Source organism: Nicotiana tomentosiformis, chromosome 7, assembly GCF_000390325.3.
Source record: "Nicotiana tomentosiformis chromosome 7, ASM39032v3, whole genome shotgun sequence".
NCBI classification, from domain to species: domain Eukaryota; kingdom Viridiplantae; phylum Streptophyta; class Magnoliopsida; order Solanales; family Solanaceae; genus Nicotiana; species Nicotiana tomentosiformis.
In genome coordinates this window covers 103,750,595-103,773,265 of record NC_090818.1, presented here as the reverse complement: position 1 = coordinate 103,773,265, position 22,671 = coordinate 103,750,595, and the positions used below count along the sequence as shown (strand labels likewise).

General features: G+C 40.0%; 1 long non-coding RNA gene across 1 annotated transcript; it reads left to right on the top strand.

The window, feature by feature from the left end:
- Positions 1-9,451: 9,451 nt before the first annotated feature.
- Positions 9,452-20,888, top strand: LOC138896550 (uncharacterized). Its single transcript, XR_011409902.1, has 2 exons — positions 9,452-9,803; positions 20,571-20,888. It is a non-coding gene; the product is annotated as an uncharacterized lncRNA (long non-coding RNA).
- Positions 20,889-22,671: the final 1,783 nt, after the last annotated feature.

Sequence of the window (22,671 nt, the reverse complement as noted above, 5' to 3'; positions counted from 1 at the left end):
AGTGGGAATGGTCAAACAGAGTCAACAAGAAAAACTATACTCCAAAACGTGAAGAAGAGAATGACTGATTCGTAGGAAAAGTGGAAAGAAATTTTGCCCAAGGTCTTGTAAGCATATTGAACGACTTCAAAGTCAAGCACCAGTGCGACCCCGTTCTCTTTAGTATACGGCGCGCAAGCTTTGATCCCGGTCGAAGTAGGAAAACAAAGCCTAAGGTTCCAGTACGCTACCAAGATGTCAAATGACTAGGCCATGTCCACGATCTTGGATTTATTAGACGAAAGGTGAGAAGCTGCCCTGGTCCGGTTAGCGGACCAAAAACAGTGAATGGGGAGATACTACAACTGAAGAGCTAGCCTTCGACATTTTCAAGTCGGGGACTTGGTATTAAGGAAAGTTATGCTACACACCAAGAACCCAAACGACGGGAAACTAGGCCCGAACTGGGAAGGTCCGTACAGAGTTGTCGGTATAACCGGGAAAGGTTCATATAAGCTCGAGTCAAGGAACGATGTAAAGCTACCAAACAACGGGAATGTGGCACATTTAAAGCGATACTATTGCTCAGGTACGAACACAATTTCCTTTGAAATTTGTTATGCTTTGGAATAACCCATGCAGGTATTCGGTCGAGGTTAAATTTGACGATTAGGTCTAAAAGCACGTGTAACACTCTTTTTTCTTTGGATCGGGTTTTCCCGAAGTGGGTTTTACGACAAGGTTTTTGACAAGGCAATAGTAAAACATGCTACCTTAGTTTTAAAGACTGGCCTGAGGCCGGGAATGCTGATCACTCGTACTGGATCGACAGTGTTCGAGCCCTTACGAGGTTAGCGTCGAATACTGGGGGAGCCATTACGCCTTAAGTTAGGATCCTTATAAGGCATTTTTTTATTTGACGTTAAAATCCAAGGCTTGAATATTAGAATTCATTGTAAGGGTCAAACGGTCAAATGAACGTGCCCGTGTAGCTCATTCTTGCCATGGAAGAAAGTTTTTGTGCCTTCGATCATGTACTCTACGTGCAAAGTAATGAAAGAAATTTGTCCTCTATATTTCATCACTTCGTATTTGCACCAGCGATATATTCGTTAAGTCATTTAGAATAAATAATGGGTTCAAAATCCTAGAGCCCACAGTCCTCCCCGAGTCGGGGACTGCTGTCCGATAATAAGATCGGATGGCTCGGGCTATCGGGTCCCGGAGGCACCATCCTATTAGGTAGGGCCCTAACATGAAAGGCTACGGCCAATATAAAATGGCTCGGAGACGTTCAAGTTCGTACGTAGAAAGTAAGGTCCTTACACATGATTAAAACCTATGAAAAAAGGCCACCCTCGATAAATCATCATCGTGTCCGGTTAAAACATTCAATTATTTTAAAGACTTCATTTTTTATCAAATATTTTGAAGCTTAAGCAACTCAGAGTTGTTATTGAAACCATGCTCATTCGGGCTCTAAGGGAACGAGCACTCTAAATTATGCCCAATTTTATGCTAAGGCATTAATGATATTTTTCAAACAAAGAGTTACCAACGGATGCTGAAAAGTAAAAGACACAGTATAGCCGAAGGGAAAAATGTTCTATAAATGCCAAAAGTATTTACAAAGGCACGGTAAAACGGCTTCAAAATAAACAAAAAAATGTACAAAAGAAAACAAAAAATAAACTAAGTCATCTGCGCCTAGTCTTCGCTAGAGCCCGATTCATGGTCTGAACCCCCGGGCTCGTATATCTCTTTGGCCTCGGCCTCGAGCCTTTTAGCCTCTTCAATCTCGGTCGATAGGTCGAACCCACGGGCGTGAATCTCCTCGAGGGACTTCCTCCGGGATAACCACTTTACATATTCAGCCTTTGTTATTAAACTGGCATCGGCTATCTCTATGTCGTTCTTGTATTGGGCTAGTATATCCTGGACCTCGGAGGACTCGTTCGAAGCCACCTCCAACTTGGACTTCAATACCGTATACTCCCGACCGAGGGCATCCTGTTCCGAGATGGCCGAGCCTAGTTGTTCTCGGAGCTCATCATTCAGCCGAGACCACTTGTCGGCTTTAACCTTCATCACCCTGAGCTGGTCATTGGACGATGCTAACTCCTCTTTAGTAGCCTCCTTTTCTGAGGCCAGAAGATCCATCTTGCTCCTCAACGCCTCGGCCGAAGCTTTGAGCTCGTTCATCTAGTCCCGTAGCTGGTCGATTAGGTCTATCTTCTCTTGGACCTACGAGGTTGCAGTGTTAGCTACTGCGTTTAACCTCTCGTTATTAATCTCAAATATCCTTACCTTCTCGACCAGAACGGCATGCTCCTGTTTCACCGACGAGGCCTCCTTTTGAGCTTTTTCCAGCTCGGCCTAGAGGATAGGGAGTTCCTTGAGGGCCTCGTCTCTTTGCTCGCTAAGAGCTTTGTACACGTCCTTCTGTCGGACATGTTCCTTAAGCTCGAACTCGATCTGACTCACCTCCATCCGAGACCAATGGAAGCTCTCATGATGAAGCATCAAGGCCTGAGAAACAAAGTTGATGAGATCATAAATACGCTAAGGTTAAATGAACCTTTTAGAGGATACAAAAGAAAGAAAAATATACCGTGTTCCGCGCCTGTTGTGCCTCATTGAAATGGCCCGGTGCATCCACCTCGTTCATCTTCGCTTGATCCTCTTCGGTCACCAAAAAACAAAGATAGCTGGCATTGACAACCGGTCCGGACATCACCCGGGTATCCGTCGGGATTGTAAACATAACCATTCTTTTGCGGTCGGGATCCACGCTCGCAGCGGAGAATTGCTTTACCAACTTTAGGCTCGAGCTTGGCCCTCCTGACTTCAGAAGCACATATTTTTTCAGGATCTCCAGGTGACCGAACCCAGAGTCGTCGTCCAAAGAACCGATATCCATGCCTTCGAAGAACAGGTTGAAGGCCTCATCTGCGGCCCGTGATGTCTCGGTTGGTTTTTCTATGATGGCCTGAGCCTCGTCAAATAGAGACTTCGTGTGAGACAGCGACTCCTGGATATCAATGACACCGGCGGCTTCTCTCGGAGCGGGAGTAGCTTCTCGAGAGGCCGTAACAACTGGATTTCTTTTGGGCTCCTGAGCCAAAAATAGTTCGGCCTCCCGGTTACTACCCTCCGATGTTGCCAGCTATTCTGCATCAGTGGCCGGCCCATGGGCGATGAACTCCAAGTCATCATCTTTAGGGTAGTCTCTGAGCCAGTAAAGGGATTCGGGGTCTGGTACCCTGGCCCGGGTACTCTTCTTGTTGCTATTTCGGACCCTGACCGCGACCCTCTTCTTCTTGGCCTTGGCATCCACATCCGAGGAAACGGAAGACCCCCTCTTTCTTCTCTTTTTCTCCTCCTTCTTCACAACGGCCTCAGGATGTCCCGAAGTGGAGGGTTTAGCAGGTGAGGACGGAGCATCGTCCTCGTCTATTGCTCGGAGCTTAGTGGTATTGGGCAAACCTGTGGAAGGAAGAGAGAGACTTAGTAAAGATGACAGTCGAATAGAAAGGGAAACTTGATCGGGGGGAGAACACTCACTATGGGAACGGGCCTCAAACTTGCCCTTTGAGAGTTTGCATCATTTGCGCTCGAAGTACGATAACTGTTTGCAGATCCCCTCGACCCATTCTTTGAAGCGGGGAACTGCGTTGGGGACTTGGGCAACCGCTGCACAATGGTAGAACCATACGATAAGAAAGAAGAACAAAACCCAAAAGGTATTGTAAATACTCGAGAGGAAAGGAACTTACGTGGTAGGTTCCACTTTTCAGGGAACGACAGGAACTCGGGGAGAATGAGATCCTTGGTCTTCACTCGAACGAATCTCCCCTGCCAGCCTCGATCCATATCCTCATCATTACTCGAGAATCGAGCTTTCTTTACCCGGCGGACGAGCTTAGTTAATCCCTATCAGAAGATTAGAGGACTGAGGCGAAGCAGATGGTCGATGGTGAATCGAGGTTCCTCCGTGTTAATGATGAAGTGACGGAGGAGGATCACGATCCTCCAAAAGGACGGGTGAATCTGCACGAGGCAGACCTCCTACCTTTTGCAAAAGTCGAGGACTATTGTATTCACTGGGCCAAGCGTGAAGGGGTATGTATAAACACTTAGATACTCCTCCACATGTGTGGTGATGTCCTCATCAGGGCCAGGGGCGACCACTTCCTTGCCCTCCCACTTGCAGTCCTCCCGAACAGTCAGGAGTGTGTCCTCGGTGATAGAACATATGTACCTCCACACCTCCTCGCCTCGATCCCCTTGCTTGGAGGCTTTTTCGACCTTAAAGTCATTTTCTATAGAGCAGCCTTCAGGGATAAAATTCTTTAGAGGAGGTTCCGGGGTCACTTCAGGTACGACACCTCAACAACCGTGGCCGAGTTAAAAGTTGAAGGGGCAGTTTGTTGGGGAACATATTTTGAAGTTTTCGCCATCGAATTCCGGGAGTATGAATGTATGAAGGCAGGTATGAAGGTTTGAAGATGAGAATGAAGGTTTGAAGGTCAAACTTGAGGATTCAAGAATGAAGTATGAAGATTTGAAGATGGGATGATGAAGATATGAAGATGTGAAGAACAATGTATGAAGATTTGAAAGGATCAAGAGCAAGTAAAAAGTTCGGGGGTAAAATAAGAAAATTTGAAATCGGAAAGTAAAAAAGTAAAAAAAGAACGCTGCTTTTATAAAGGATAGGTAATTAATGCATGACTTTTCGCATTCGAGAACGTTTCGCATTCGAGGACGTTACACCAGCGGCCGACACGTGTCTGAAGTCAGAACGACGCGATTGATGGAACGTTTCGCTGATTCATCGACCCGATTGCAGCGTACGGAGAAAGGAACTAGGGTCACTTAATCACTTCTCGTCGCTTTGATAAATCTGCTCTCCGAAAAGTGAAGGGACTATCTATGTGCGGGTAAAATCGGGGATAATATTACTCCTAATTTCCCAATAAAGAAACGAGAGGGAAGCATGATGTGACGCAACCTCGAGTGAAGTCGAAGGGTTCCTCGTTTCGGAGCCCGGGGAGGATGAACGGTGCATCCGGGATCGAACACGGCTGAACATCGAATCCGGGCAGAGCGAAGTTTCGGGACTAAGGGAAAAGAGAAACGGTTAAGCACGATGAGCAGAGAACCGTAATATCCGCCCTCAATCGGATATTATAGTGCAAAAATCTCGTCCGATATCAACTGCAAATCGACACATTTACCATAAAGAGAAGATTTTTACCTTATTTAAACTTGTACTAGGATTGAAATTCCCCTACTATATAAAGGGGAGAACTTCTTCTTCTTTTTTCAAAATATTATTGGCACGCATATCAAAACAATAAAGTTCATTTTGTCTTCTGGCTGATTGTTCAAAGTGTTCTTCAGTTCTTCTTTTCTTTAGTTACAACCTAGTCCGTATCGTGGGCTCGATCGGAGCCAGGTTCAATTGTTCCATTGCGTTTGGTTTGATCGTTTTATCTCTCTTTAATTTAATTATTTATTATTCTTAGATTATTCGTGTGAAATTAAATCACGTGTCTTTTAAATTATATACAAATTTAGTTGTTACTCATTTTTAAGGTAAACAAGAAGATGTTTGAAAATTGCTTAACTTAAAAGGTAGATACAGCCGTTACAAGACATAATTATACGATTTATAACTACTAAAACGATTTATTTGTAACTAAATTCATCTTCAAGTTTGATTTTATTTTAAATCTCGTTCAGCACGGAACATTAGATCTTGATTCAATTCGAATTTTTTTTCCCTTTGTTTCTTGCTTCTTCATGATTACGCAGCATTTTGATTTACTGATCTTTATGAAGCAGAAGTCACTTCTTCATTCCTTTAATTTTGACCATATGGTATTCAAAATTCATCACTAATTCAGGTTCGAGTCGAGTAAACTCAATAAGGAGATTAAACATATTCTATCCATAGGTTTTTTGTTTCCAAAGCTTGAATCAGATAAATTTCAACTATTTTTATAATTTATTGCACCTCTCAAAACAGTATAGTGGATTACCTATGGTAGGGGTGTCAATGGATATTTAAAAACCGACAAAACCGACCGAACCGCACCGAATCGATTTTTAGGTTTCTTTTAAGAAAACCGTAGGTTTTTATATAAATCTATAACCGTACCGATAATTAGTGTAGGTTTTTTATTTTACAAAAATAAACCGAAAAAATACCGGACCGTATCGAATAAATTTTACATGTGAAAAATATATTTATATAGTAAGTTTAAAAATAATAAAATATTAAATTTTTCTTTGGATCTTGAAATTATGAAAACACTTATAAGTCAACGACTAATTTAACTAAAACCTATTATGCTACTTCTACTTAAACTAAGTTATTTCCAGCATATTCATTAGCAAGACACAAAGTATTTTAGTGATTATGAGTAGCAAACTACAATATATTGAATATGTTTTCTTTCATATAATCTATATTTATCTTTTTGAATATTTAATCTTCTATAGACTTTAGTCTTGAGTCTCAGCTTGGTTAAAATCTTTCCACTCGTGTGATTTATATTTTCTTTGTCTTTGCTTGATTTCTTTTATGTTGTTGTAGAATAGTTGATGGATTTATACTCTGGTCATCTTTTTTTTTTTTTTTTAATTCATCACCCTTTAAACGGTAAAAATGACTAGAGAGTTTTGTTAAGTCCTATAAAAGAACATATGTTATTGCATTCTAGTTCTACTGATGACTTTTACATGACATTTAAAAAAATGCCGAATATTAACCGAATCGTACCGATACCGAAGAGAAACCGACATGATTGAGACGGTTTCAAAAAAGTCTAATTTTGGTTATACATAATAGAATAACCGAAAAATTAATATGGTACAAATTTTATAAAATAACCGGCCGAACCGAACCATTGACACCCTGCCGTATGGATATTTTGGACTTTCCAGAACATCATTATTCTAAGGGAAAGAATCCGGAATGCCCATAAAAAATAAAATAATTACACACCACTACCTAAACCAAATTATTTATCCGATCTTACCCATCATTTGAGTTCTCGGGCATGATTTCGACTTCCAGCTTGATGGAAAGTTCAATTAGTGATGTTTACATTTTTCCCTTTTCTTTATTTCTTTCTTTTCTTCTACTAATTTCATTATTTTTCCCTAAATTATTTTTATCCTTTTTACGATAATCTGACTTCACTCACTTTTTTGGCTCCTTTCTTTTCGTTTTTTTAAATTTATTCTTTTCTTTTTCCTCTATATCAAATAAAAAAAGCTAACTAATATAGTATTGTTTTTTAATTTCTCAATGAATTATCATAAAATAAGTTAAACATTATTTATTTTTACTTTTTTCTTTCATTTTCAACTTATCTTTTTAAATATGTAAATTATTGTAAACGTTTCTAGCATATAGTATACTGCAATAATATATTAGTACAACAAAATAGAATATCAATATAATAAAATGACATATTAGGTAAATTACTATTTTATGTGTATTCCTATACCTACTTTCAGTGTAGTGGATAATTACCTCCATGAAAACTCTATCAAATACCTCATTTAAGAGAAAAATATAAAACAAAAAAACTCTATTAACAATTTGTAAAAACAAAATCAGTTGAATTTTTTTAAAAATTCAAAAAGGACCAAATTATAATAGTATATTATTACATTATATTTTATACTATAAAAGTATAATTTTGCAATATATTATATATTATTGAATTATATATTGTATACCTAAATGGTCTACAATATATCATTTTGATATTATAGTATTCAATTCGTCTTCTTTTTGTGTAATGAATAATACCTCCATGAAACTTCAACAAACACCCCATTTAAGAAAAAGTTTAAAAATAAAAATATGAGAACTCTGTTGAAAACTTATAAAAGGACCTAGTGGTAAATTTTAAAAAAAATTAAAAGGACCAAATTGTAACAGCATACTATATACTGCAATTGTATACTGTAAGAATATATTATATACTATAATAGTATACTATTACAATTAATGGTATACTTTTAAAATATTTATTGTATACCAAAATGATATACGATATATTATTTTTGTATACATTATAAATTTGTCTAAAAATCAACTCTAACATCTCCACCAAATTGACTTAAAATTTAGCCACAACCTCAAGTGTTAATAATTAGTTGATCGAATGAATAGATTGAGGTTGAAAGAGATAAACTAGTCGGTTCGTGAAGAGAAAAGTCGAAAAAATGGTCGCCGCTGGAGTTAGATTTGTTGATAAGCAAAAATTAGATATAAGTTTGAATAGTTACTGGTGTAAGTAATTTGGATGCCCCAAATATGTTAATGTAGCTAATGTAATAAGGTTTAAGATGGGTAAGTACAGGTGATTATTTGGGTTGTCTGAATTATAGTTCTGCCTTATTATTCCAAGCCCAAACATCAGAGACTAAGTGGGCCGAACGTTGTTATCATAAAATATTTCTGGATCTGTGGCTGGGTTAGTCCAACAAGTTAAACGTTTCCTTCTCAGCCCTTGTTTACCCCGTAGAAGTTGGGGATCTTTACACAAATAGCCAATTGAATTTTTCGTCGATATTATGTAAATTATACACAATTATATACATATTAGGTAAACATCTGTTTAGGTCAATTCTACTGGAAGGGAAGTTGTTAATCTCCAAAGGAACACCTTAGTGGAAACAAGATGACATTATTTGTGAGTCACAGTATCATTACTACTGAGCGTTTTATACTCTTCTGTTAACAATATATAATATATTAAAGAAAATGTGACAAAAATTCTAGCAAAACACTTTTCTCCATTCTCCCTAAGGATCTCTTCTCCGACTCACTAAACATTTACATCCACAAATAACTCCTTCCTTTATTTTTCAGCAAAAAGAAGAAAATAATACACCTAAAAAGTGTCCCTTTCAAGATTAGAAGTGTCACTTAATTAGCATGTGCTGATTATTTGTTTGAATTAAAATAACTTAGTAATGTTATGGTTCCAACTCCCAAATTGAAGAATATACCAATATTAATAGTAATAAAAAGATTATTTAATTTGATGATGTGACTATGTGGGACCCTTGATGCGACTTTCCATCCACTCAATCATGCACTTGAGGACCCTCCTTTAGTCCATCTTCTTCTGTGCTGCATGTACAATTGCACAACACTACTCACTGAAATTGGCAACTTTATAACTCTACATCAAATCATAACTAGAAGTATATGATCGTGGAAAAGTATGGACATCCTTGCGCACTACCATTCAGATTGGCATATAATCTAGTGATATCTTTAGAAATCTTATATATATATATATATATATATGTTAAATGATATCAGGGGCATAAGTGTCTTTACAGTCTAGATGGTATAGCTTAATACAGTTAATATCTACCTACACCTAATTCTCACGTGTATAAATGTATCAGCCAAGTATACACAATACACATAATTGAATAATATCAAAGTCACCACACTCAGTCATTTCTTCTTCTCCTTTATCTCTCTGTACTTCATCTTCTTCATTCATCTTCATCTTCGTCTTGAATTATATCATGGTATCAAATCTATCTAGCTCATATCTCTGAGCTTGAAATCGATCATTCCAGATTAATTTTCGGATTACTAATTATGTGCTCAAATCAATTTCTGGGAAGAAAATTTTGAAAAAAAATGGGTTCAATTGCAGAGGAGCAAGTGACTCAAAACTCTGAAAATCAAGGCCTAGAAATTGACTATAATCACCCACAGTTCTTATCACCAGCTGATATGAGTGAGATTCAAATCATTTCTTTCCAATTAACAGGTATTGAAAACTATTCAATTTGGCAAATATTTATGCAGAGTTGCTTTATTGGGTAGAAATAAACTAGGTTTGGTTGATAGTACATGCAAGAAAAAAAGATTTTCAATTACTACGGGGAATCATTGGGAAAGAGTTAATGCAATAGTATTATCTTGGATTATGAATTCGATAGCTAAAAACCTTCTAGGAGGAATTATTTATGCATCTAGTGCTCAGGCTATCTGGGATGACTTATTAGAAAGGTTTAATAAAGTTGATGGTTCAAGAACATTCAACTTGCATAAGAAAATTACTACTCTGACCTAAGGGACTGCTTCTGTGTCAGTCTACTACTCTAAACTGAAAGACTTGTGGAAGAATTTGAAGCTTTGGTGCCTGCACCTGGCTGTGATTGTGAAAAATCTAGAGATTTTGTGCTTTATTTGCAAAAAGTGAAGCTATATCAGTTCTTATTGGGGGTTAAATGACTCATACTCTCAAACAAGAAGTCAAATCTTGATTAGGAGTTCATTACCAACTGTCAATCAAGCATATACTATAATAGATAGGGATGATAGTCAAAGGTCTGTAGCAGTCAATTCTGGAAATTTGGGGAACAATCAGACCATCACTATATGCAACTATAAAATTGCCATGTACTCGAGGACTGGTGGAAATCAATATGAGAAGTTAAAAAAGAATTACAACATTCAATGTGAATTCTGCAAATTGAAGGGACACGGCAAGAAGAACTGCTACATGATAGTAGGGTATCCCCCTTGACTTCAAACATAAAAAGAAAAGCATTTTCTCAGTTATGTTAAAAATCAGTTTGATAAAAGCATCAATATTATCAGAATTGATAATGGGACTGAATTATACTGTCACGCCCCAAACCTGGAAGCGAGACCGGCACCCGGTGCCTCACCTAACCTAGCATACCAAATTGCAACTAAGGGACTCTGAACATATAATGTCATAATTTGGCCATAGAGCCACATTGCAAGATAATTTGCAAAGCAAAATATAAAACTTAATGGAAACTAGCGCTGACTAAACATCAATATAAAGTTGGGCCGACAAGGCCGTCATAACTACTACAGCTAACAAACCACCAAAATATACATACCAGGCCTACAAGTCCAATATACTGCACTAACTGACAGAATTTATCTACAAGCCTCTACTGATGGATGTATTATGATCGAAACAGGGCCCCGACCTACCCATAACATATATACATACATACATACAAAAGATGTACACGAAACCCTAGACCCGATAACTCCGAAGGATGTGGAGCTTACCGATCAGGCTGAACTCAGGGAACACCTACTGAGGAGGTCTACCCGTCTGTCTATATGAACCTGCACGCATGAAATGCAGCATCCCCAGAAAAGGGACGTCAGTACGAAATAATGTATCGAGTATGTAAGGCAATAACATAACTGAAAGCTGAAACTGAACTGATAATATAATAACTGAAAGTACCTGGGAGTCAAAGATGATCTGGAGATATACTTACCTGTTGACACTAACTCAACTCCTTCAATATAGTAAGTAAAATAAATGTTCGGCCCTATAAGGCTCGATCGTAGTAGGCTCGCTCATAGGCGCTCGGCCATACTAGGTTCTGTATCTCGGCCATCCTAGGCTCTCTCATAGGCGCTCAGCCATATTAGGCTCGGTGTGTATATATATATATATATATATATATATATATATATATATATATATATATATATATATATATATATATATATATAAAACTTACCATCTGATCAGAGGTTGCCCAATAGGGGCCTGCCCACCAATTATAGCTCGATGGTGGTAAAAATACTGTAATACTGTATATATATAGACCCTCTTCTCTCTTGACTGGAAGAAGACAATACTCAATTGAATATAAAGTCTCGATAAGGGAGAATACTTTAACTTCTGAGACTAGGATAATATGAATAAATTCATGAATATGAACTTCTCTTTATGTCTCATTATCAAACACATGTAGCTACGAGATCATGCCAAATGAAGGAAGGGCTTAGCCTTAACATACCTTATCACAGTCTTTCCAATCACCAAGTTGAACTCGCCTCTTCTCACCTTAATCTACAACAATGATAAAAATACTATCATTAAGTTACGAAAGGTACAATTATCGCACAACGAACAACAAGCTTGTTTTGTATTAAAACGGACAGCATCTCCCCTATAATCCTTACTTCCTCCAAATTCAAGATAACACAAACAACACCAAAAATAAAAATAACAACATATATACATTATTTTTCAACCTTATGTACACCACACAATACTACAAAATAGCCCAACACGCCTCAATCTCTTCATACACAAAACGTAATAGTGTCGACAACCCGAAAATATTACGACGAATGACCAGCCCAACATCCTGCATTTATGTGGTGTTTCTCCACACCCTTCCTCCTCCAATCTCCACAAAACAATAGTAAATCATGAAGCCCAACAATAACACCAAACAATCCACAAAACAATCCACAAAACAGTCCGCTATAAGTGAATAACTCGAACTCACGGCTTCCGATCACCGTCCTGTGAGTTCTTACAAATATAGAACAACTTACTATGCATCTACAATAGAAAAGAATGGATGAACGAGAGAAGTAAACATACCTTATTTGTTGGATAACTCAGCTCCTATCTTGGTTCTTCAAACTCTAGGCTTTACCTCCAATTAGAACTTGAAAGTGATAGAAAATCAATTGGGTTTTGTGGGAAATTTTTGGGAGGATTTTTGCAGAGATTAAGTCTGGTTATTTTGCCTTATTATCAGCCTAATATATGAAGGGGATAGGCATTTAAAAAGTCCTCTTTGAACGACCCGAACTGGCCCAATTTTGGATTCTCGTTTAAGCAAGTAGGTGATGGTCTGCGCAGTCTCGCAAAAATGCCCATATCTCTCTACTCCAATATCATATTGGTAAACGGGTTAATGTGTTGGAAAATAGACTCATAGATCTTCAATTTGATGGGTGGAACACCCCATAACCCTAGGTATATTGGGATAAAGTAGTAGTTACATTTGACCTAAAGTTTCAGTAAAACTTATGAACGTAACTTGTGATGACTTTTATCAACTTTTGTTCCACCACTCGCTTGACTTCAAAACATAACACACGACTATCATACTAATAACATAACTCATAACATAACCTACTTATCATGTTAAAAACCCTCGTCTCACCCCAAAAGTACATGCTATAACATTCCCAACTTGTCGACTTTCGACGAAACATTATTTTCTTCAATTCCTTTAGCTTCTGAATCTTCCAACCCTCTTTGTACTTGTTGCTCATGATATTCAATATTTGTAACCTCCGAGGTAACATGATTAACTTACTTTATATATTTTCAAAGATGATCTCATATTTGGTCCTACATTAGTTTGCTCACGACGTAGTTTTACGTACGAAAATATAGGGTGTAACATCATTCCCCCCTTGGGAACATTCGTCCTCGAATGTTTACTCTTAGAGACTTTGGAAAATAATTTCCAGAGTCTCCTCCGTACACTAGACTATAACCAACTTGCACACAGCCAGAAAATATACTATGCATGCCACACATGGCCAATGTCTATAAATAGCAACATTGTTCCTCACACAGTCGTAAATCATAAATACTGAATGTCAGGAAATAAGAGCTTACCTAATGACCTACTAGCCTGAATAGAGTTGTGCTGTAGCATCCCATCTCGAGCCATATCTTTAGTTTGAAATAGGTGGTGGTATTTATACTTCATTTCTTCCTTCGCTTCCTATGTCATCTCTTCCACATTCTTGCTTCTCCATAAAACCTTCACGGAGGCTACCTCCTTATTTCGTTGCTTGCAGATTTGTCGATCTAGGATGGCAACTGGAATTTCCTCATATAACAAGTCCTCCGTAATCTGTACATCATCCGTAGGCACCACTATGGTAGGATCACCAATGCACTTCCGTAGCATAGATACGTGAAAAACCAGATGGACTGACTCCAGTTTTGAGGGTAATTCTAACTCATAAGCTACTTGGCTCACTCTCCGAATGATCTTATAAGTCCCAATATACCGTGGGCTAAGCTTGCCTTTCTTGCTAAACCTCATCACGCCCTTCATAGGGAATACATTTAAGAATATCCAGTCATTAACCTCAAACTCTAAGTCTCATCACCGCACATCAGAATATAACTTCTGACGACTCTGAGCTGTCAACAGTCGCTCCCGGATAAGCTTTACTTTCTCTACGGCCTGTTAAACTAGGTCTGGCCCATGCAACCCAGATTCTCCAACATCAAACCACCCTATAGGAGATCTGCACTTACGCCCATACAAAGCCTTGTACAGAGCCATCTGGATACTGGAGTGGTAACTGTTATTATATGCAAACTTGACAAGAGGTAGATGTTCATCCCAACTTCTTTTAAAATCCAACACACATGCTCGTAACATATCCTTGAGCGTCTGAATTGTGCGCTTGGCTTGCCCATCAGTTTGTGGATGAAAAGTTGTGCTGAGATTCACCTGAGTCCCTAGACCTTTATGAAATGACCTCCAAAAATATGCTATGAACTGGGCCCCACGGTCAGATATAATAGATACTGGTACTCTGTGTAGCCGCACTATCTCCTTAATATATAACTTTTCATAATCTTCTATTGTATATGTAGATATGAAAAGTAGGAAATGAGCTGATTTTGTGAGCCTATCGACTATCACCCATATAGAATCGAACTTACGATGACAACGGGGTAAACCCGTGACAAAGTCCATGTTTACAGCCTCTCATTTCCACGTCGGGATCTCTATAGTCTGCATTAGCCATCCGGGCTTCTGATGCTCTACCTTCACCTGCTGGCTACTAGGACATTGGGCAACAAACTCAGCAATGTTCTTCTTCATATCGTTCCACCAATATACATCCTTAATGTCATGATACATCTTCATCGACCCAGGATGAATGGAGTAACACGAATAATGTGCCTCTCACATAATCCTGTCTCATAGACCTGCTACATCTGGAACACACAGACGACCCCTGTATCTGAGAACCCCATCTCCCTTAAGCTCTAACAACGACTTCTTCTGCTGCGGAACTCGCACTCTCAACTCGACCAACTCTAGGTCCTCGTACTGCCCTTCCTTGACTTCAGCTATGAGAGATAATTTTGCAGTGTTTTGGAGTACAACTCCACCATCATCGGAATCTACTAATCGAACCCCCACACAAGACAACTGATGAATCTCTCTAGTTAATTGTCTTTTCTCGACCTCTACATATGCTAAGCTACCCATAGATTGGCGACTTAAGACATCTGCTACAACATTAGCTTTCCCTGGATGGTAGAGAATGTTAACATCGTAATCTTTCAATAACTCAAGCCATTGCCTCTGTCACAAATTCAACTCTTTTTGCTTGAAGATATATTGCAGGCTTTTATGATTTGTAAATACATCAACATGAACACCATATAAATAATGCCGCCATATCTTAAGTGCATGGACAACCGCAGCTAACTCGAGGTCGTGGGTTGGATAATTCTTCTCGTGCTTCCTTAACTGCCATGAAACATACACAATTACCTTCCCATATTGTATCAGGACACATCCTAACCCGACACCTGAGACATCACAATACACATCATAACTCTCTGGACCCTCTGGAAGTGTTAGAACTGGCGCTGAGGTCAACCTGTTCTTAAGCTCTTGGAAACTCTGCTCGCAAGCCTCCGTCCATTAAAAGTTAGTTAATTTCTGCGTCAACTTCGTCAATGGTGCCGAAAGGGAAGGAAAACTCTCTACGAACCTCCGGTAGTATCCTGCTAAGCCTAGAAAGATACGAACCTCTGTCGGAGTGGTAGGTCTAGGCCAAGATTTCACGGCCTCAATCTTCTGAGTGTCTACCTTAATACCTTCATCGGATACAATATGCCTCAAGAATGCGACAGACTTCAACCAGAACTCACAATTAGAAAACTTAGTATACAACTTACGATCATGGAGGGTTTGGAGTACCGCTTGCAGGTGGTCCACATGCTCATCCTCTGAACTTGAATAAACCAGAATATCATCAATAAATACAATCACGAATAGATCTAAAAATGGCTGGAATAGGCTATTCATCAAGTCTAAATACGGCGGGTGCATTCGTCAACCCGAAGGACATGACAAGGAACTCGAAGTGGCTATATCAGGTCCTAAAGGCTGTCTTCGGAATATCTTTCTCCCGAACTCTGACCTGGTGGTATCCCGATCTCAAATCTATCTTTGAAAAGAATCTATCCCCCTGCAACTGATCAAACAAGTCATCGATCCTTGAAAGTGGATACTTATTCTTAATAGTTACCTTGTTCAGCTGTCTATAATCGATACACATCCTCAACGAGCCGTCTTTCTTCCGCACAAAGAGTACCGGTGCACCCCAAGGTGAGGTATTGGGCCTCATGAAACCTTTCTCCAGTAAATCTTTTAACTGCTCCTTCAACTCCTTTAATTCAGCAGGTGCCATTCTATATGGAGGGATGGATATTGATTGAGTTCCTGGAAGAAAATCGATGCTAAAATCAATCTCTCGTTCTGGAGGAATACCTGGAAGCTCATCTGGAAACACATCTGCATAGTCTTTGACTACGGGAATAGACTAAAGTGTAGGTATCTCAGCATCTGCATCTCTAACTCGCACAATATGATAAATGCACTCTTTTGCAATCATTTTCCTCGCCTTCAGATAGGAAATAAACCTACCTATGGGTGTCGCACTATTACCTACACATTCAAGGACTGCCTCACCCGAAAAATGAAATCTGGCTGCCTTTGCTCGGCAATCAACTGTGGCATAGCAAGCTGCCAACCAGTCCATGCCCATGATAGCATCAAAATCCATCATCTCTAGCTCAACTAGGTCGACTGAGGTCTGACGACTACAAACTGTCACCGTACAACCTCAGTAAACCCGTCTAGCAATAATCAATTCTCCGACTGGTGTAGATACCACAAAAGGATCACTTAGTATTTCAGGCACTATACCAAACTTCCTCACAAAAAATGGGGTAATATATGATAAAGTAGATCCTGGGTCTATCAAGGCATAAGCATCGTGAGAGCAAATGGTCAATATACCTGTCACAACATCTGATGAAGACTCGTGGTCCTGTCGACCCGCTAAAGCATAGATACGGTTCTGATTAACACCTGAACTGGAACCGCTACCTCTGCCTCAACCTCTACCAACCAAAAACTGAGACTCGTACCCTGAAGGATACACGGATATAGATGATCCTATTGCTGAACTTGTTGGTTGTGCCATACCCCCAGAATCTCTATTTGGGCAATCTCGCATCATATGCCCCGGACGCCCACATGTATAACAAGCATCAGAACCTGCTCGGCATTGGCCCAAGTGTCCTCCACCACAAATGTCACACCGTGGCGGAAATGACCATGTCTTCCTTGAACTTCGCTGTCGTTGCAAACCCGATGCCTGTGAGCTCTCACCTGGTCCTGGCTGGGTTTATCGGTCATCTTTATAACCCTGTAACTGAGGTGGCGGAGGCCTAGGTGGCCATCCGAAGTACTGGGGCCTATAACTACCGTGAGACCTGGGAAATCTCATCCTCTTATGATGCCCTTGCTCAGTCCTCTTTGTACCCTGCTGCCGATGCCTACCCCTTTCTATATTCTAAGCAAATGCCTGAATTCGGGAGATATCCATACTATCATGCAATACAGTGGTGGCACATGCCTCGGTCAACTCTGGGGCTAACCCTGCTATAAACCTGTGGATCCTGTCCCACATAGTAGTAATTATGGATGGTGCATATCTGGCTAATGAGTCAAAATGGAGACTATACTCTCGAACACTCATATTGCCCTGCTTGAGGGCTAGAAACTGATCGACCCAAGCCTGTCGGATCTCCCGCGGTAAGTACTGGTCAAGGAAGGCATCTGAAAAATTCTCCCAACTAGATGGAGGTGCATCATGTGCCCTGGACCTCTCCCATCCCTCGTACCAAAGGATGGCTATATCTCGGAGTCGAAAAGCTGCTAGCTCAAATGCCTCTTTCTCTGTGGCATGCATAACCCGAAAGATCCTGTGAAGTTGATCTATGAAATTTTGTGGGTCCTCCCTCTGATTTGTTCCCGTGAACTCTGGGGGACTCAAAGCATTAAACTCTTGGACCCTTGAACTCCCAGACCCCTCAGAAGATCCTGCACTAGCTGATGCCCTAGCTTGTTGCTGGGTAGCTACCAATTGTGTCAACAAATATACCGCACTCCTCAAGTCCTGATCTGATGGAAGTGGAGGGGGAACTGGATGTGTGGTATCCCTATGAATCTCCTCAGGTGGTGGAGGAGCTGGTAATGGTTGAGTGGGGGTCTCCCCCTGGGCCTCAGACTAGGACCCATCTACTGGGGGTACCTTGTTGGTCCCCTCACATGCTGTTGTATCTCCCCTCTTGCTAGCCGTAGACTTCCTAGTCACTGTCATATGTGTATGCAAACACCAACACATAAGTTTAACTCAAATCTCCTATAACTCAATTCTACAACACGATTTAGATTTCAAAGAAGGGTAACCAACTCCTAAATGCCCTGTAGTTCCCTGCTTATATAATGTGGTGCACAACACATCTATAAACAAGACCCTACTAGACACGGCTTGTAGACTCCCTAGGATAGAACTGCTCTGATACGAAGTTTATCACGCCCCGAACCTGGGAGCGAGACCGGCACCCGGTGCCTCACCTAACCTAGCATACCAAATTGCGACTAAGCGACTCTGAACATATAATGTCATAATTTGGCCATAGGGCCACATTGCAAGATAATTTGCAAAGCAAAATATAAAACTTAATGGAAACTAGTACTGACTAAACATCAATATAAAGCTGGGCCGACAAGGCCGTCATAACTACTATAGCTGACAAACCACCAAAATATACATAACATGCCTACAAGTCCAATATACTGCACTAATTGACAGGATTTGTCTACAAGCCTCTACTGATGGATGTATTATGATCGGAACAGGGCCCCAACTTACCCATAACATACATACATATATACAAAAGATGTACACGAAACCCTAGACCTGATAACTCCGAAGGACGTAGAGCTTACCGATCAGGTTAAACTCGGGGAACAATTACTGAGGAGGTTTACCTGTCTGTCTATTTGAACCTGCACGCATGAAATGCAGCGTCACCAGAAAAAGGGACGTCAGTACGAAATAATGTACCGAGTATGTAAGGCAATAACATAACTGAAAGCTGAAACTGAACTGATAATATAATAACTGAAAGTAACTGTTACATCTATCATTTTCATACGTTAAAGTTTCGTCTTCAGTTAATCAACGTAGACTCGGGATGAGATTATCTTAAGGTTAATGTATTTATGCTATTTATAACCAGCGATAAGTAAGTGCCATAAAGGGTAAAGGGTACACGAATGAAAGAAAATGAGTTTCGCTAAAGGTTGTCGATTTGGGATAAAATACGGTCCAAGCTATAATACCCGATATTTAGGGACTAGTATCATACAAGGTACCATATGACCATGATAGTATGATGTATAAAGTATATTAAAAATTAGTAGTATTTTAAGTAATTTGAGATAATTCTTAATTATGTGGGTAATTGGTTAATTATCAGGTAACGGGATATTACCTAAATAATTAATAAATTATAAGATAAGAATTAACCCCCCCCCCCCCCCCCAAAGAAATGTTGCAGCAACCACCACCCAAAACAATGACTCATTAGTCATGTTGGGATTAGATGGCAACTAGTTAAAAGACAAGCCTTGAATTTCGAAAATGCTACATATTTATCTTACAAATTAGAAGATTCATATCTTCAACATTTGAGAGATTAGAAAAGGCTTTTCATGAAAACAATTTGAAGCTAACGAAATGCATCCTAAAGCCAACATCGAAAGCAATCTGAAACTAACATAGAAGGGTGCGGGTCTTTTATAAATCGAACAGAGATTTTGCAATTTTAAGGGAATACGGTATAAACCTTCTCAAGAATATCACACAGATTTTTTCCTACTCCAGGTATGTTAGCTATCCCTTCTTTCTTTTTGGAATGATCCAAATGATACAAGAAGAAACGAGCAAACAAACAGTTTTCATAAATGACTTTATTCATAGAAATACTAGGGGTCTCTGTGTTTTTGATTCCCCATGTGACGTATTATTATATCTTCTTTTCATGGGTCTCAGAATAATACGCAGTTGATAATGTTTATCCTAAGGGAATGTTGATATTATTAACATATTTTCATGCATTTCATTTATTTATACATGTACATTGACCCATGACCAGATGGCATTAGATACGCGTATTTATATGTATATGTATATATATATATATATATATATATATATATATATATATATATATATATATATATATATATGTATATGGGTTGTGGGAAAAGGTTACGTCGTTATATACGCAACACCACCTGATCAGTTGGTATATGTTGATGATTTTGCCCACAGTGGCTGAGATGATATGATGGGATGCCCTCAGAGGGTTGATGATGTTATGTACACCTATACCTATGCATGCCACGACATTTACATGCACGTGCATGATGTTATAATTGTTTCAGGATTTGCAAAGTTATTTAGACTTACAAGTGGAATTCCTTATTCCATGTTTCATCTATGTCTCTTATGTACTGATTTTCATGCCTTACATACTCAGTACATTGTTCGTAGTGATGCCCTAGTTCCCGGGGCCTGCGTTTCATGACCGCAGGTGCAGGTAGGCAAGCTGACGGCCCCCCTTCTTAGGATCCTTAATCAGCGAGAGTTGGTGTGCTCCACTTGATCCGTAGCTGCTTTTGATTTTGGTACGATATGCTTGTATACATATATGGGTATAACGTGGCTCAGCATCGTCTTTGTACAGTTATATTTCTATTAGAGGTCTGTAGACAATTATGTACAGTTGGATAGTATGTGGCCTTGTCAGCTTTTAGTTTTGGATATATAGTTGTCTATAACAGCCTTGCTAGCTCGCCCCACTGTATTCCGCATGTTTATGTATATATGTATTTTGGATAGGTTTCCCTCACATACACTATTCATGTTTATATCTTAAACACATGCTTAAGGATGTTTGACATGTAGGATTCGGGCACCCGTCGAGGCCCATCGGTTTGGTTCGTGACAAAGTGGTATCAGAGCAGTTCTTTCCTAGGGTTGTCTATAGACCGTGTCTAGTAGAGTCTTGTTTATGGGTGTGTTGTGCACCACACTTATAGATAGGAGGCTACAGGTCATATAGGATGTTATCCTCTCTTTTCATCTTAGATCGTGCGATATTAGAATTCATGTTCCTAACGATGTGTTATATTTTTAGCGATGCCTCCAAAGACTACAGCCGCCAGAAGGGAAAGTCCATGGCTGGTGAGATTACTAGCCGAGCGCCACGAGTGACCAGGGCTCGGGGAGAGTCTCATAGTGAGATTCCATCTCAAACTTCACATACCTCGCCTTCTCCAAGAGAGCTCCGAGGGGCACCAGCTCCAGCGCCCGCCCCTGTACGTTCAGCCCCTCAGCTGGATGTACTGAGTCAGGAAATGAGGGATGCTATTCAGTTAGTAACTCGATTAGTAGCCGCACAGGCTCGGTGTCAGGAACTAGGTATTGGTCATGCAGATAGGTCCGTCAGTGCGAGGGTTTGTGATTTCATTAATTTAGACCCTCCGGTATTCACGGGGGCAGATCCAAATGAGGACCCTCAGGTATTTATTGATAGAATGTAGAGGACGTTGAGGGTAATGAAGTCCACTGCGACTGAGTCAGTTGAGCTTGCTTCCTATAGACTCCAAGATGTTGTAGTTAATTGGTACGAGTCTTGGGAATTGCCCAGAGGTAAGGATGCCCCTCCAGCAGTGTGGCATGAGTTTACAAAAGCTTTTCTTCATCATTATCTGCCACCAGATCTTAGACGGGCTAGAATTGATAGGTTCTTGACCCTTCGGCAGGGTAACACGAGTGTTCGAGAATACAGACTTCATTTTGATTCGTTGGCTAGGTATGCTCCCACTATTGTATCTAAGATGGAAGATCGGGTTCACCGGTTCGTGATGGGGTTAGAACCGAACTTGCTTAACGATTGTATGCCGGTCTCACTTCAGCCAGACATGGATATTTCTCGTATTTAGGCATACGCTCAGGGTGTAGAGGAGCGTAAGCAGAAGCAGAGGATGGATCGTGTGCATGATAGGGCCCAGAATAAGAGAGCGAGGTCTTCGGGTCCTTCTGGTGAGTTTCGAGGTGGTCAGAGACCACAATACCCGAGGTATCCAGCCCAGCCATCGGCTAGCGCACCCCCTCAGTTTGGCGGTAAGATATTTGATCGTTCCACATATTCAGGGTCTGGTCAGAATTTTAGGGCCTCAGGTTCTCAATATAGGGGTGAGTCAAGTTAGATAAGGCCGCCCTTGCCATGATGTGCTCAGTGTGGTAAGCAGCATGCCGGGCCATGTTATGAGGGATTGTCCAACGAGAGGTGATTATAATGACCCAACCGGTCATTTTAACTTTTAGAACCCCGTTCCCTAAAATAAAACTTTTCGTAGGTGCTTGTAATGATTTATGACTTGCGGGGATGGTTGGTTCGGGATTTAGAAGTGTTTGAGGTGAAACCGGAACACTTGGTTTCTTAAGTTGGCCTTAAAGTGCTAAATTTGACTTTGGCCAACATTTTTAGAAAATGACCCCGGAATAGAATTTTGATGATTCCAACAGCTCTGTATGGTGATTTTGGACTTAGGAGCGTGATCGGAATTTTATTTGGAAGTCCGTAGTGAAATTAGGCATGAAATGGCTAAAAACAAGAACTTAAGTTT